Below are 10,840 nucleotides of genomic sequence, written 5' to 3'. Positions count from 1 at the left end.
TGGTGTGTTGATGGTGTGACTGTCCTTTATGACCTCCTATGAAGGATCCCGCATGATTAAACGGGACTTGGGAATATTGGACTCTCTATTGAAAATAATCCAAAATTACATAAACCTCCTAAACATAAAAAAACAAAAACATCTACTGTTAATCAGTATCTTAGTCATGCGTTCCAGTAAAAATATCTAAGCATCCTTAAATCAAGATACATTTACCTGAGATGTTAAGATACAAGATATTAAGATACAAGTTTAATATACAGGAAAATGTATCTTGATTTAAAGATGCTTCTGATTTTTTAATAAAATAAGACATTTTTCAGATAATTCCTTTACAGAGGACAAGCTGCTATGTACACTAACACAGGATGTCTCTCTTGCCTCCTGTGTCATTGGTCATGCGTTCTGCTAAGAAAGTTGGCATGGACTGAACTGGGTTCAGAAGACTCTGAGCTTGCTGTCAACACAATCACCAGGGAATGACCTCCGTGGTCGTGAGCATGGGCAGAGACCGGGGAACGACCTCTGTGATCGTGAGCATGGGCAGGGACCGGGAACGACCTCCGTAGTTGTGAGCATGGGCAGGGACCGGGGAACGACCTCCGTGGTCGTGAGCATGGGCAGAGTCTGGGGAATGGTCGAGGCTACCGGCGTTGGCTCTGGGATGGTCGAGGCTAACGCCGTTGGCTCTGGGACGGTCGAGGCTTACGCCGTTGGCTCTGGGACGATCGAGGCTACAGGTGCTGGCTCTGGGACGGTCGAGGCTACAGGTGCTGGCTCTGGGACGGTCGAGGCTACAGGCGTTGGCTCTGGGACGGTCGAGGCTACAGGCATTGGCTCTGGGACGATCGAGGCTACAGGCGTTGGCTCTGGGATGGTCAAGGCTACAGGCATTGGCTCTGGCTCGTTGACTGTGGCAGGAATGGACGCTGGCTCATTAACCGTGGCAGGCATGGGCGCTGGCTCGTTAACCTTGGCAGGTATGGGCGCTGGCTCATTAACCGTGGCAGGCATTGGCTCATTGGCCGTGGCAGGCGTGGGCTTTGATACCCTGTGAGGAATGGCCTTCATGGCCAAAAGCACTGACATCAGTGGGGAATCATTCACTTTGGAACACTTCCATCTCATCAAACCAACGAGAGCAGGCAGCACAAAATGAATAGAGCCTTTCACAGATGAGGTACTTTTGCGACCGGAAGCACATTGTGTGAGCAGCGTGGGAGACCTGGGTTCAGATCCCACGTTGAAACCAGGAAGTAATCACGTTAGTGTAATCAGTGACTAGCGCAATTCAGAGGTTGCATTTTTACAACTAATATTACATTTTTACTCCACTGAGGTTAGGATTAGGTTTGGTGTTTGGGTTTAGGGGTTCCGTTTTTATAAAATATGCATTCCTCTTCACTTATTACAGCCTGTACAGCTGAAAACAACTCACTTCACAACCTGCTTTTGGCGCTCCTCTATGGACATTACACCCGGAAATGGAGCTCAGATGTGCCCATATGCCCAACAACACTTACCGCTTTGGCCACTGGGGCCAGTGTTTTGCATTTTGGTAAGCACTGACCTATTTTAGCTAAAGAAAAGCCTACCTACTTGTTTACGATTTCACTGTGATATCAGTCTGTATGGCGTGAGATGTTGAAACGTGAAGTTTGTAACGGCATCCCGTGAACGGTAAATCGCTTCCCCGGTCTCAGTGCACCATCTGTCGGCCATATCCGCCACTGGGTCTCAAAAGATAAAAGCTTTTAGATGTAGAGTATAATTTGCATTGATTACTATTCAGCAAACAAACGCCAAGCATGGAAATGTTGAGCAACCATTTAATAATTTCTAAACACTGGCTGGAAGTTAATGCTAAACATTTGAGCATCTTGTTGCATAGTAACACACTAACGGAAACAGCCGGAAGTGAATCATGCACATGTGCACGACAGGAACATGTACTCGCTGTTCTCAAATCGGCCTGTGCTGCTTTGCCTTGTGCTGTGCTGTTTTTCTATCTCCAAAATTTTTTTCTCTCTCCAAAAAAATTGTTTCTCTCCAAAATAATAATTAAAAAAACATTTGTTTTTGCTTGCTAGCTAACAATTAGCATGCAGTACCAGCCTGGGCCACCAGGTGCCACTATCAGTAATCATGAAATCTTGTGCTTAAGGTGATAGATGACAGCTGTGGTACGTGATCTGTTTATTTTTATTACTGTAAAATAAAAAAAGAATGTTTTGCAAATCCTAATCTACAAAAGAAACATATATAATGTTTGAGAGTCTACTAATACCTGAGATCCCACAATTAAATGAATATACCTCTGGTTACTATGTTTCATATGGCATTCTTTGTGAAGTGTGACAACAGGAGTTCTTTCTGTTTTTTTGATGACATTAACCACCGGGCATATCGATGCTGCTATTGATATTGTGCTTTTTTAATTTGTTGACCCATGTAAACGTGCTAGATAGACGTATTTGACTATTACAACACCTCTTGCTCTGTTTTCAGTGCTGTGTTTAAAGGGATGACTCGTGTTAGAGTTGCCCAATTCAGTGAACTCTTTGGAGTGACGCGTCAGCTTCAACCACCGCACCATGTCGAGTTAAAGGAAGGTGCAGGGCTGCTTGAGGAAATCGTGCACGCTTCATGTTCAATCATTGTCTGGCTTTTGTTTTTTTGTTTTGTTTTTTTGAGAATTTTTTTGAGAATTTTTATTTGTATTTTTGAGAAAAAATGTTTTTGTAGGACATATGCTCAGAAAGGCACAAAGACAAAAAAAAATTTTGTTTTCACCTAGTGAAATTTTTTTTTTTCACAATGCGGTTCAGGGCTTCCGTAAGTATTGGGTCTTTTCGATTAAAATTCAATATTCTGCTTTTATGTTTGTCCATGGTAGGGCAAGTTAGATTTCTGGTTAGCAGCGGCTGTGTTAACAAACAGATAATTAAAACACTTTAGCTGACTCCTATTAAAAGCAACATGTTTACCCTTGATTAATGTAGTTAATAAGAAATTCAGTAATTTGAATGAAATATATAATATATATAAAAGTTTGCTTGTGTGGATAGCAGTTACTGTGAACTTATACATTTAACCTGCTGTGGTATTTTGCTGGTCTCTCAGGCCTAGCTGTTGTTCAGCTGGTTTAGCTACTCAGGCAGCTAGTCTTCCAACTTCACCAGCTGACGAGTGCACAAACCCCCTCTAAAACCTGGCCAGTGGAAACCAGCTTGGTGGCCTGCTAAGACCAGCAAAAAAAAAAAAAAAATGACCAGTAAACTTAGGCTGGTTTAAGCCGTTTATTTGAGTTGGATACTGTCAGTGTGAGGCATAATTGTACAGTATTTAGGGCAATATCAGAATCAGAATCAGAATGAGCTTTATTGCCAAGTATGCTTACACATACAAGGAATTTGTCTTGGTGACTGGAGCTTCCAGTGCACAACAATACAAAAACAATACAAAAACAGCAGCAAGACATAGATAATAATAAAAAATAAAAAATAATGATACACATACGTACAGACACACACATACATACATACACACATACACATGGGTAGTGCAAATCTAATACAAATCTGTTATGTACAGTGCAAATATATATATATATATTTTTTATATATATGCAGGTGTGGAAAAGAGTCTTCCAAGTCTCCAACCATGCTAAGAATAGCTGATGTCTGGTAGGCCTCAATGAATTGTTAAATTATTTTATTTCTTTTTTCATTTTAATTTAACAACATTGATGTTGCATTCCCCTCAACAAATGTGTAGCTGCGCACCTGACTATACACTAAGTATTGGTAATTCAATGCCGTTGTCATCCAGACCACTGCTGAAGCAAACATTTACGAGCACATGGTCAAGTGGTCAGTGTTGGGTGTAATCTGATTATAAAGTAATTAGTTACTTTGATCTAATTACATTTTAAGTAAAAGAAGTAATGTGTTATATTTTAAATTCTTGTAATCAGTTTACAAGTACTGACTTTCAATAATGTTAATTTTAAGTACAATAGTTGGGTTACACACATTTCTAAAATAATATTCATGTAGAGTATGTGTAAAAACATGAATTATGTGCAGATATACATCATGTGTCTGTGCAGGCTGAAGGGCATGTTCCCCCAAATAAAGTAACAGAAAGGAGTGGTGCATATAATGTATGGCTTACGTGCCACTAGGGCTGTCATGATTATGACATTTGTTGTCATACAAATAATTGCGATTATGACGATTAATTCTGTTTTAGGGCTCTCACGATTATGACAATTAATTGTCATTCAAATTGTCATGCTTTTGTCATAGGTGTTAGTGTATGTGTGCTTCATAAACCTTAAGAAGTCATTTATTCATATTTAACTTTTACATGATTTCCTTTAAGGCTTTAAAAGCTTATGAATTACATTAAAAATAATATTAAAAAAAAAAAAAACATTTAAAATATCTGTCTCTCTTTTTGGTCAGCTTTAGTCTTGGTCCATTTTGCATTTACACTGTTGCTGGAACTCAGCCAACCTGAATAGCTATTATATTATATTATATTATATTATATTATATTATATTATATTATATTATATTCAGTGTTGGGGAGTAACGGAATACATGTAACAGGATTACGTATTTAAAATACAAAATATAAGTAACTGTATTCCACTACAGTTACAATTTAAATCATTGGTAATTAGAATACAGTTACATTCAAAAAGTATTTTGATTACTGAAGAGATTACTTTGCATTTTATTGTCATTTGTTTCATTTAATATTTAGTCCTTTCAGATGGAAAACATTTATACATATAAATGATGCGATCCAAAGTGCATTTGAACAGCGGTGAAACACTTTCTTATGATGTGTTACATTCATACGAGCAGACAGAGAAATACGTTTGAAGTAAGTTTGGAGCAGAAGAAATAGAAATAAACCTTGTGTAAATTGTCAGCTTTACGCTAAGATAAAATGCTATTTCTAGCCATTTTACATGCACATGTTACCACACGATCATATTTTTTGATCAAGAAAATTCACGTTAGATCATAATTTCTTTTTTCTAGTAAGACCTTTGATATTAGGGCAAAAATCATATTCTTGATAATAATTTTTGTGTTGTTTTCCTGTAAAAATTTCTAAAAATCCTTAAAACAAGATCAATTTGATTTATCTTGTTTTAGAAACAACACTGCATAAGATATTTAGGTTTTTCAGAGAATGTATTTTTAACGTGTATTTTGTCTTACTGTACTGGCAGAGTTTTTATAGTCAAAACAAGTGAAAAAATCTACCAGTGCTGAAGAAGTAATCCAAAGTATTTAGAATACATTACTGACCTTGAGTAATCTAATGAAATACATTACAAATTACATTTTACAGCATGTATTCTGTAATCTGTAGTGGAATATATTTCAAATGTAACCCTCACAACCCTGATTATATTATATTATATTATATTATATAAGTATACAGTAGTATGCAGTAGTAAAATATTTCTATCCAAAATTCTTCACTTTCACGTGTTACTTTAAGGCTCTATGATTAAACCGAGCCCTTATTTCACATGAAGACCGTTGAGATTCTGTTTATTCATTCTTTTATCTCGTCATTAACATTGCATGTATGAACCCACAACAACAAATAATATTTGCCATTATGCAATCGTTATATTACAGTATAACCGGACCACTTTTATATTTTCGTGGGAGTTTGGCGCGCAGGGGCGTAGATTCCGGGGGTGGGGGAAGGTAACAACCCCCAATAATCAAAACAAGCAAGTACAACCCCCCCGTTATTTATACCATGGTCAATGGAAACATGTAAATGCTTCATGCTGCAACCCCCCCCCCCCCAGTGTTCAAGCCAAATCTACAACTTTGTTGGCACGATCCTCCACAGATGGCACATACATCACAGCGGTTCAGAAGACACTCAAATGTGCCATTCATTCACTTATTTGGACAGTAAAATGTGATTGGAATTTAAAGTGCACAAAAATCAAGGTTTTCTCAAGTAACCGTTGTTAGATCAAATAACCATGATCAGACTATTATTTAATAATCGTGACAGGCCTATGTGAGACAATGAACAAGGAGGAAATACAGACATTATTTTGAGTTAGTTGAGCGGGAAAACAAACTTTCACGTAAAATGTGTTTTATAAAGTAACAAGTAAATAATTAGCAATGTGATTACTTTTTCAATACAGTAATTAGTAAAGTATTTGATTGCAATTATAGAGACATATTTAGTAATTTGTTGTAGATTACTTATTTTGATTAACTTACTCAACACTGCAAATGGTACATGCTACTTTTCTCAGCACTGGCACCAATTGGCTGGATGGGCTATTCACAGTCATTTGGGATTGCAGGATAGGGCATTTTATTTAATTATTTTCTAGATATTGCAAGAGCAGATGTCCATTTGCATCTCAGGTACCAATCCTTGTAATTAATGTAATTAAACAGACAACTTTTTTGTGTACAAATGTTGCCAGAAAGAAAGAAAAAAAAAAAAACATGGAGGATTCTGCTTTTCAGGGCAGTAAATGGCCCATGGAGGAAGACCCCTTTGTTTTACATAGAGTACAATAATGTTTGTGAAGTTTGTTATTTTGCTCAAAAACCGTAATAATTCTTACTGATCATTTGAATTAAATGGGCAGTTTTTTGCTTGTGTATTTTTATGACTCATATTTAAACTACTCATTCACATGGGAACAGAGTCACAACGCTTATGCTTCCAACCTTTTTTTTTTTTCCACTGGGGAGGAAGTTTTCCATACTGAAACGTAGGTTTTCATAGTACAATGAACCCTTATTTCAAAAGATCCTGGAAAATTTTGCAACATCTTTAATGTTATGACTGACCCCTTTTAAACAAGCATCATTTTTTTTTTAAACCGTCTTTCCATTTGTAGCCTGAAGAGGGCAGTTCAAGAATACAACTGTACTTTAGTTTATGCCAGTTCTGTTCTTCTGTCCTAATTTGAGAGTTAAAAAGCACACCTTATTTTCGATCAATAGGATTTCCTTAAGTTTAATGGCTATAACCAACTTTTTATGTCAAAATAGGTGAAAGCGGAACAAGGCTGGGGAGTAGTCGGCACTGTTAGGTTAGATGGAGGAAATCCTGCAGCCCCTGTTATGCCATGTTCAAATTTCCAAATGTCCAGACCTACATTGCTGTTAATAGGTATGTGTCTCTAAAACTTGTTTGACCCCATACATGTTGTACACTCTGTGTTGTTTTTCTTTACTAATCTCTGTGTGTTATCGGGTGGGGAGGGTAATCGTCTGTCTCCTGAACTGTGTCAGCTGTGTGACATCCTGCTTACCAATCCTCCACACAGAGAACTGCTGCCTGGTGTAGATTCGGTCAATGTTTCTGTAGCCACAGGTACAACAGCCTTCACACGCAACAGCTTTTCACGTTATATTTGACTAATGATCTGAATTGCTGGTATAAATTAACCAGGGCTCAGGGCAAAACTGCCACAGATATTTAAAATTTGGCTGGCAAAAAATGTCCCCGTGAATTTTTGGCAAGCCAACATACTGTTGTTCACAAAGTTGGGTTAGGGCTTTTTCCACAATCCCTAAACCAAGAACAAAATGTCTAACTAATCCTAGAGCTTTCAAGCTACATCCACCAAACTTGGCACAGACCTACAGCCTGTTCTGACTTTGTGTGCTCTGCCTTTTCTAACAGATTGGATTTATAGTTTTCCTGTATCATACTTCAAATCTGGCTATCAATCTGAAGGTCTTTTTGACTGTTGTGTAAAATGTTAAATTCAAGCTTCAAAAAAGAATTACTGTACTTTTAACTATTTTAAACATCAAAGTTTGTCTTGATGGACTTAAATTTTCCAGTTGTTTAGTGTTATCTTCCATTTAATATATTTCATAATATTCTGAAGGTAGAGTGTGTAATTTCTGCTCTAAAAACGCAAAAAAAAAAAAAAAAAAAAAAAAAAATTATCTATGAAAGAAGACAGAAAACAGCTGTATATTGTCACATAGGGGAGCAGTCAATCATATAATTTTCTAACAGAGCATTGATTGTGTAATGATAGCTTGCACATTATTTACTGCTACTTTTGCTTTTTTTTTTTTCTCTCATCTTCAATCTTTCAATCTCATAATTGTTGAGATTGAGAATTAATTTCATAAAAAAAAAAAATCATAAACAATTTTTATATGGAAAGCATAAATAAGCCAATTGTCAGGGGGTGATTATTGTTTTTAAAAAATTAATAATTCTGACACTACGCTTAAAGGATTAGTTCACCCAAAAATGATATTTCTCTCATGATTTACTCGGCTTTAAGCCATCCCAGGTGCTGAAATGTGTTTATAAAACCTTAATTTCAGTTCTGCTGAAGAATGAAAGACATACACATCTGGGATGGCTTAAAGGTGAGTAAATCATTAGAGAATTATCATTTTTGGGTGAACTAATCCTTTAATACCTTTCCAAAGATCATATACACATAAATGGCTCTGTATCTCTAAGTTTCTTTTGATAATTTAACCAAAATATAACCATATATGATGGAGCTATTTAAGTTTAACCTCCTGAGACCTGTGAATGACTGATGTGTGCATTTTCCATTTCCCTTTTTGATTTGTAACTAGAGGCGCCTAATAAACAAGCCAAAAAGAAAAAAAAATAGTTTTCCTAAAAATGTATGTCCACATATGTGGACAGCGGACTAAGTTGTGAAATTTTAAATAATACCAAGCTATAGAAAGTCAGATTTTAAAAAATAAATAAAAAATCAAATTGTTTATTATGTTTCCAGGAGTGTTGGTTATTCATGTTTTTAAGACGTTACAGACATTACATTAGAAATTAGCATAATTAATTCTGATTCAAATTAATGGCCAGCATCATCCAATCACTGCCAACCATGTTCAAATAAAATTATACATGATTAATTCTGAATCTACCTGTATGTACTGATAACCATTGTCCCATGTCTGCCAAACATGTTTAGTGGTCCAAACATCAACTGCAGCCTGAAACTGACCTTTTGGTTGGATTTTAGGAGTGAATGCACTTAGCTGCATAGAAAGCTATAGGATGCTCCCTTGCTCCCTATTTAGTGAATGACTTAACCTCCAGTGTGCTGTCTGTCTGCACTTGTCTCAGAACAGTTCGAAATGCACCTTATTTTCATCCTAAATCCATATATAGCCTCTGAAATCAACATTTTTCAGCTTTTGGATGAACCCATTTATTTTCAATGTGAAAATGCACAGAGAATATAGGAATGCATTTACTAATGTTAATGAATAGAACCATATTGTACAGTGATAACAAAATAAATATAACAAAATGTATATTAAAATGAAGCGAAATGACCCACAGATGTGTTAATATTGAAAGTTTTTCATGTCCACCCCCCCCCCCCCCCCCAACCTTTTAGGGAATAATGTCCCAAAATCCACATATGTGGACATCATGTTTATCAGCGCACTGATGCGTGGAAAATGAATGCATTTTTTAAAGCGCCATATCAAACTAAACTAGAGATGCCACTTTTTACACCCAAACAGGTTTCAATTAAAAAAGTTAGAGGTTTCTTACTAGAGGTGCTTTTGTTGGCTCTGCGCCAATGGCTTGAAGCGCTTCAGGGAAATCAATGTCATGTTGTTGTGTCAGATGACTCTGTGCGCCAGAAGTTTAACCCTTAAATGACAGTAAAGAGTGTTGTAAACAGTATTCAGTCGGTTTAAATTAATTTCAAATATGCATTGTGTATAGCGAAGCCAACATACAACGTCCATGCATGTGGATGCGGGGTCACACAAGGTTAAATTAAATGTAAATGTTAAAATGTTTAGTTGAGGATGAATTGTTGAATTGTATTGTTGAAACTGTTGAGTTGAATCGATGAATTATTATTAGATTTAGTATGGTTTTGATGAATTTATGGATTTATGACTTTTATTTTGGTATCACCCCTGTGTATAATAAGTAGGAAGTAGGGAGATAAGGAACAGGTGTGTGAAGGTGGAGGGCATACAGCTATTCGATTACATTTTGTTAAGTTTTTCGAGCAGTTTGAACCTTGTTTTTTTTATATTATTTTGTGGAAAATAAACACTTCATTTTACCATTAACGGCTTTTGTTTGGATATCATTATTGGATTATGTGTGTCGTAAAATCCCTCAACCTTCTGCACCAGGTGGGTGGCTTAAATTTGGATTAAAATTGGACACTAGAAAGCCCCTACAATATATGAAAATATAATGTACAGTCAAGTTCTCTTTTGTCTCTTACACAGAGAAACAGGTTTCTGGGCTTCATACTGACATAATTTATTAATGAAGATAATTGATCATATGGATTATGCATATAGTACATTTGTTAATGTAGTTCAGTTGGACTTTTTTTTAATGTGTTGCTGTTTTTTCCCTTTCGCAGGCATCCTGTTGCACTCTCTGCTGTCCACATGCACAGGAAACTGATGATGATGGCAACTGATTACTTCATCAATTAACAGTCTAAAGAGACTGGAGAGGCCCATTGATCAGATAAAGAGAGGCTGGAGATCCATTCTGGCCCAGACCTGTGCTGTACTGGGTCTCCATCAACTCCATCAAAGCATGCTGTTAAATCACTGAAATGTGTAACACTTCAGTTAAGATGAATAAACATGTTAATTTGTTCATGTGCTTTGTCTTTCTAAACATTTGCCATCTGGAGATAAACATTTAATATGTTAGTTTTACATTGAATGAATAATCAAGTCAATCAGTTATATTTATTTATATTAATTAGAAAATACTCCTGAAAGCTGTATATGTAAAAACAAAAACAAAAACAAAAAAT

General features: G+C 36.3%; 1 long non-coding RNA gene across 1 annotated transcript; it reads left to right on the top strand.

Annotated features, from left to right (window-relative positions):
• Positions 1-3,632: 3,632 nt before the first annotated feature.
• LOC127430836 (uncharacterized) lies at positions 3,633-10,614 on the top strand. The gene is made up of 4 exons (XR_007895499.1): positions 3,633-3,686; positions 7,071-7,191; positions 7,284-7,395; positions 10,433-10,614. It is a non-coding gene; the product is annotated as an uncharacterized LOC127430836 (long non-coding RNA).
• The last annotated feature ends 226 nt before the right edge of the window (positions 10,615-10,840 follow it).

The sequence above is a fragment of the Myxocyprinus asiaticus genome, chromosome 3 (genome assembly GCF_019703515.2).
Source record: "Myxocyprinus asiaticus isolate MX2 ecotype Aquarium Trade chromosome 3, UBuf_Myxa_2, whole genome shotgun sequence".
NCBI classification, from domain to species: Eukaryota; Metazoa; Chordata; class Actinopteri; order Cypriniformes; family Catostomidae; genus Myxocyprinus; species Myxocyprinus asiaticus.
Note: the sequence above shows the minus strand (reverse complement) of the source record. Positions and strands in the feature narration are given on the sequence as shown.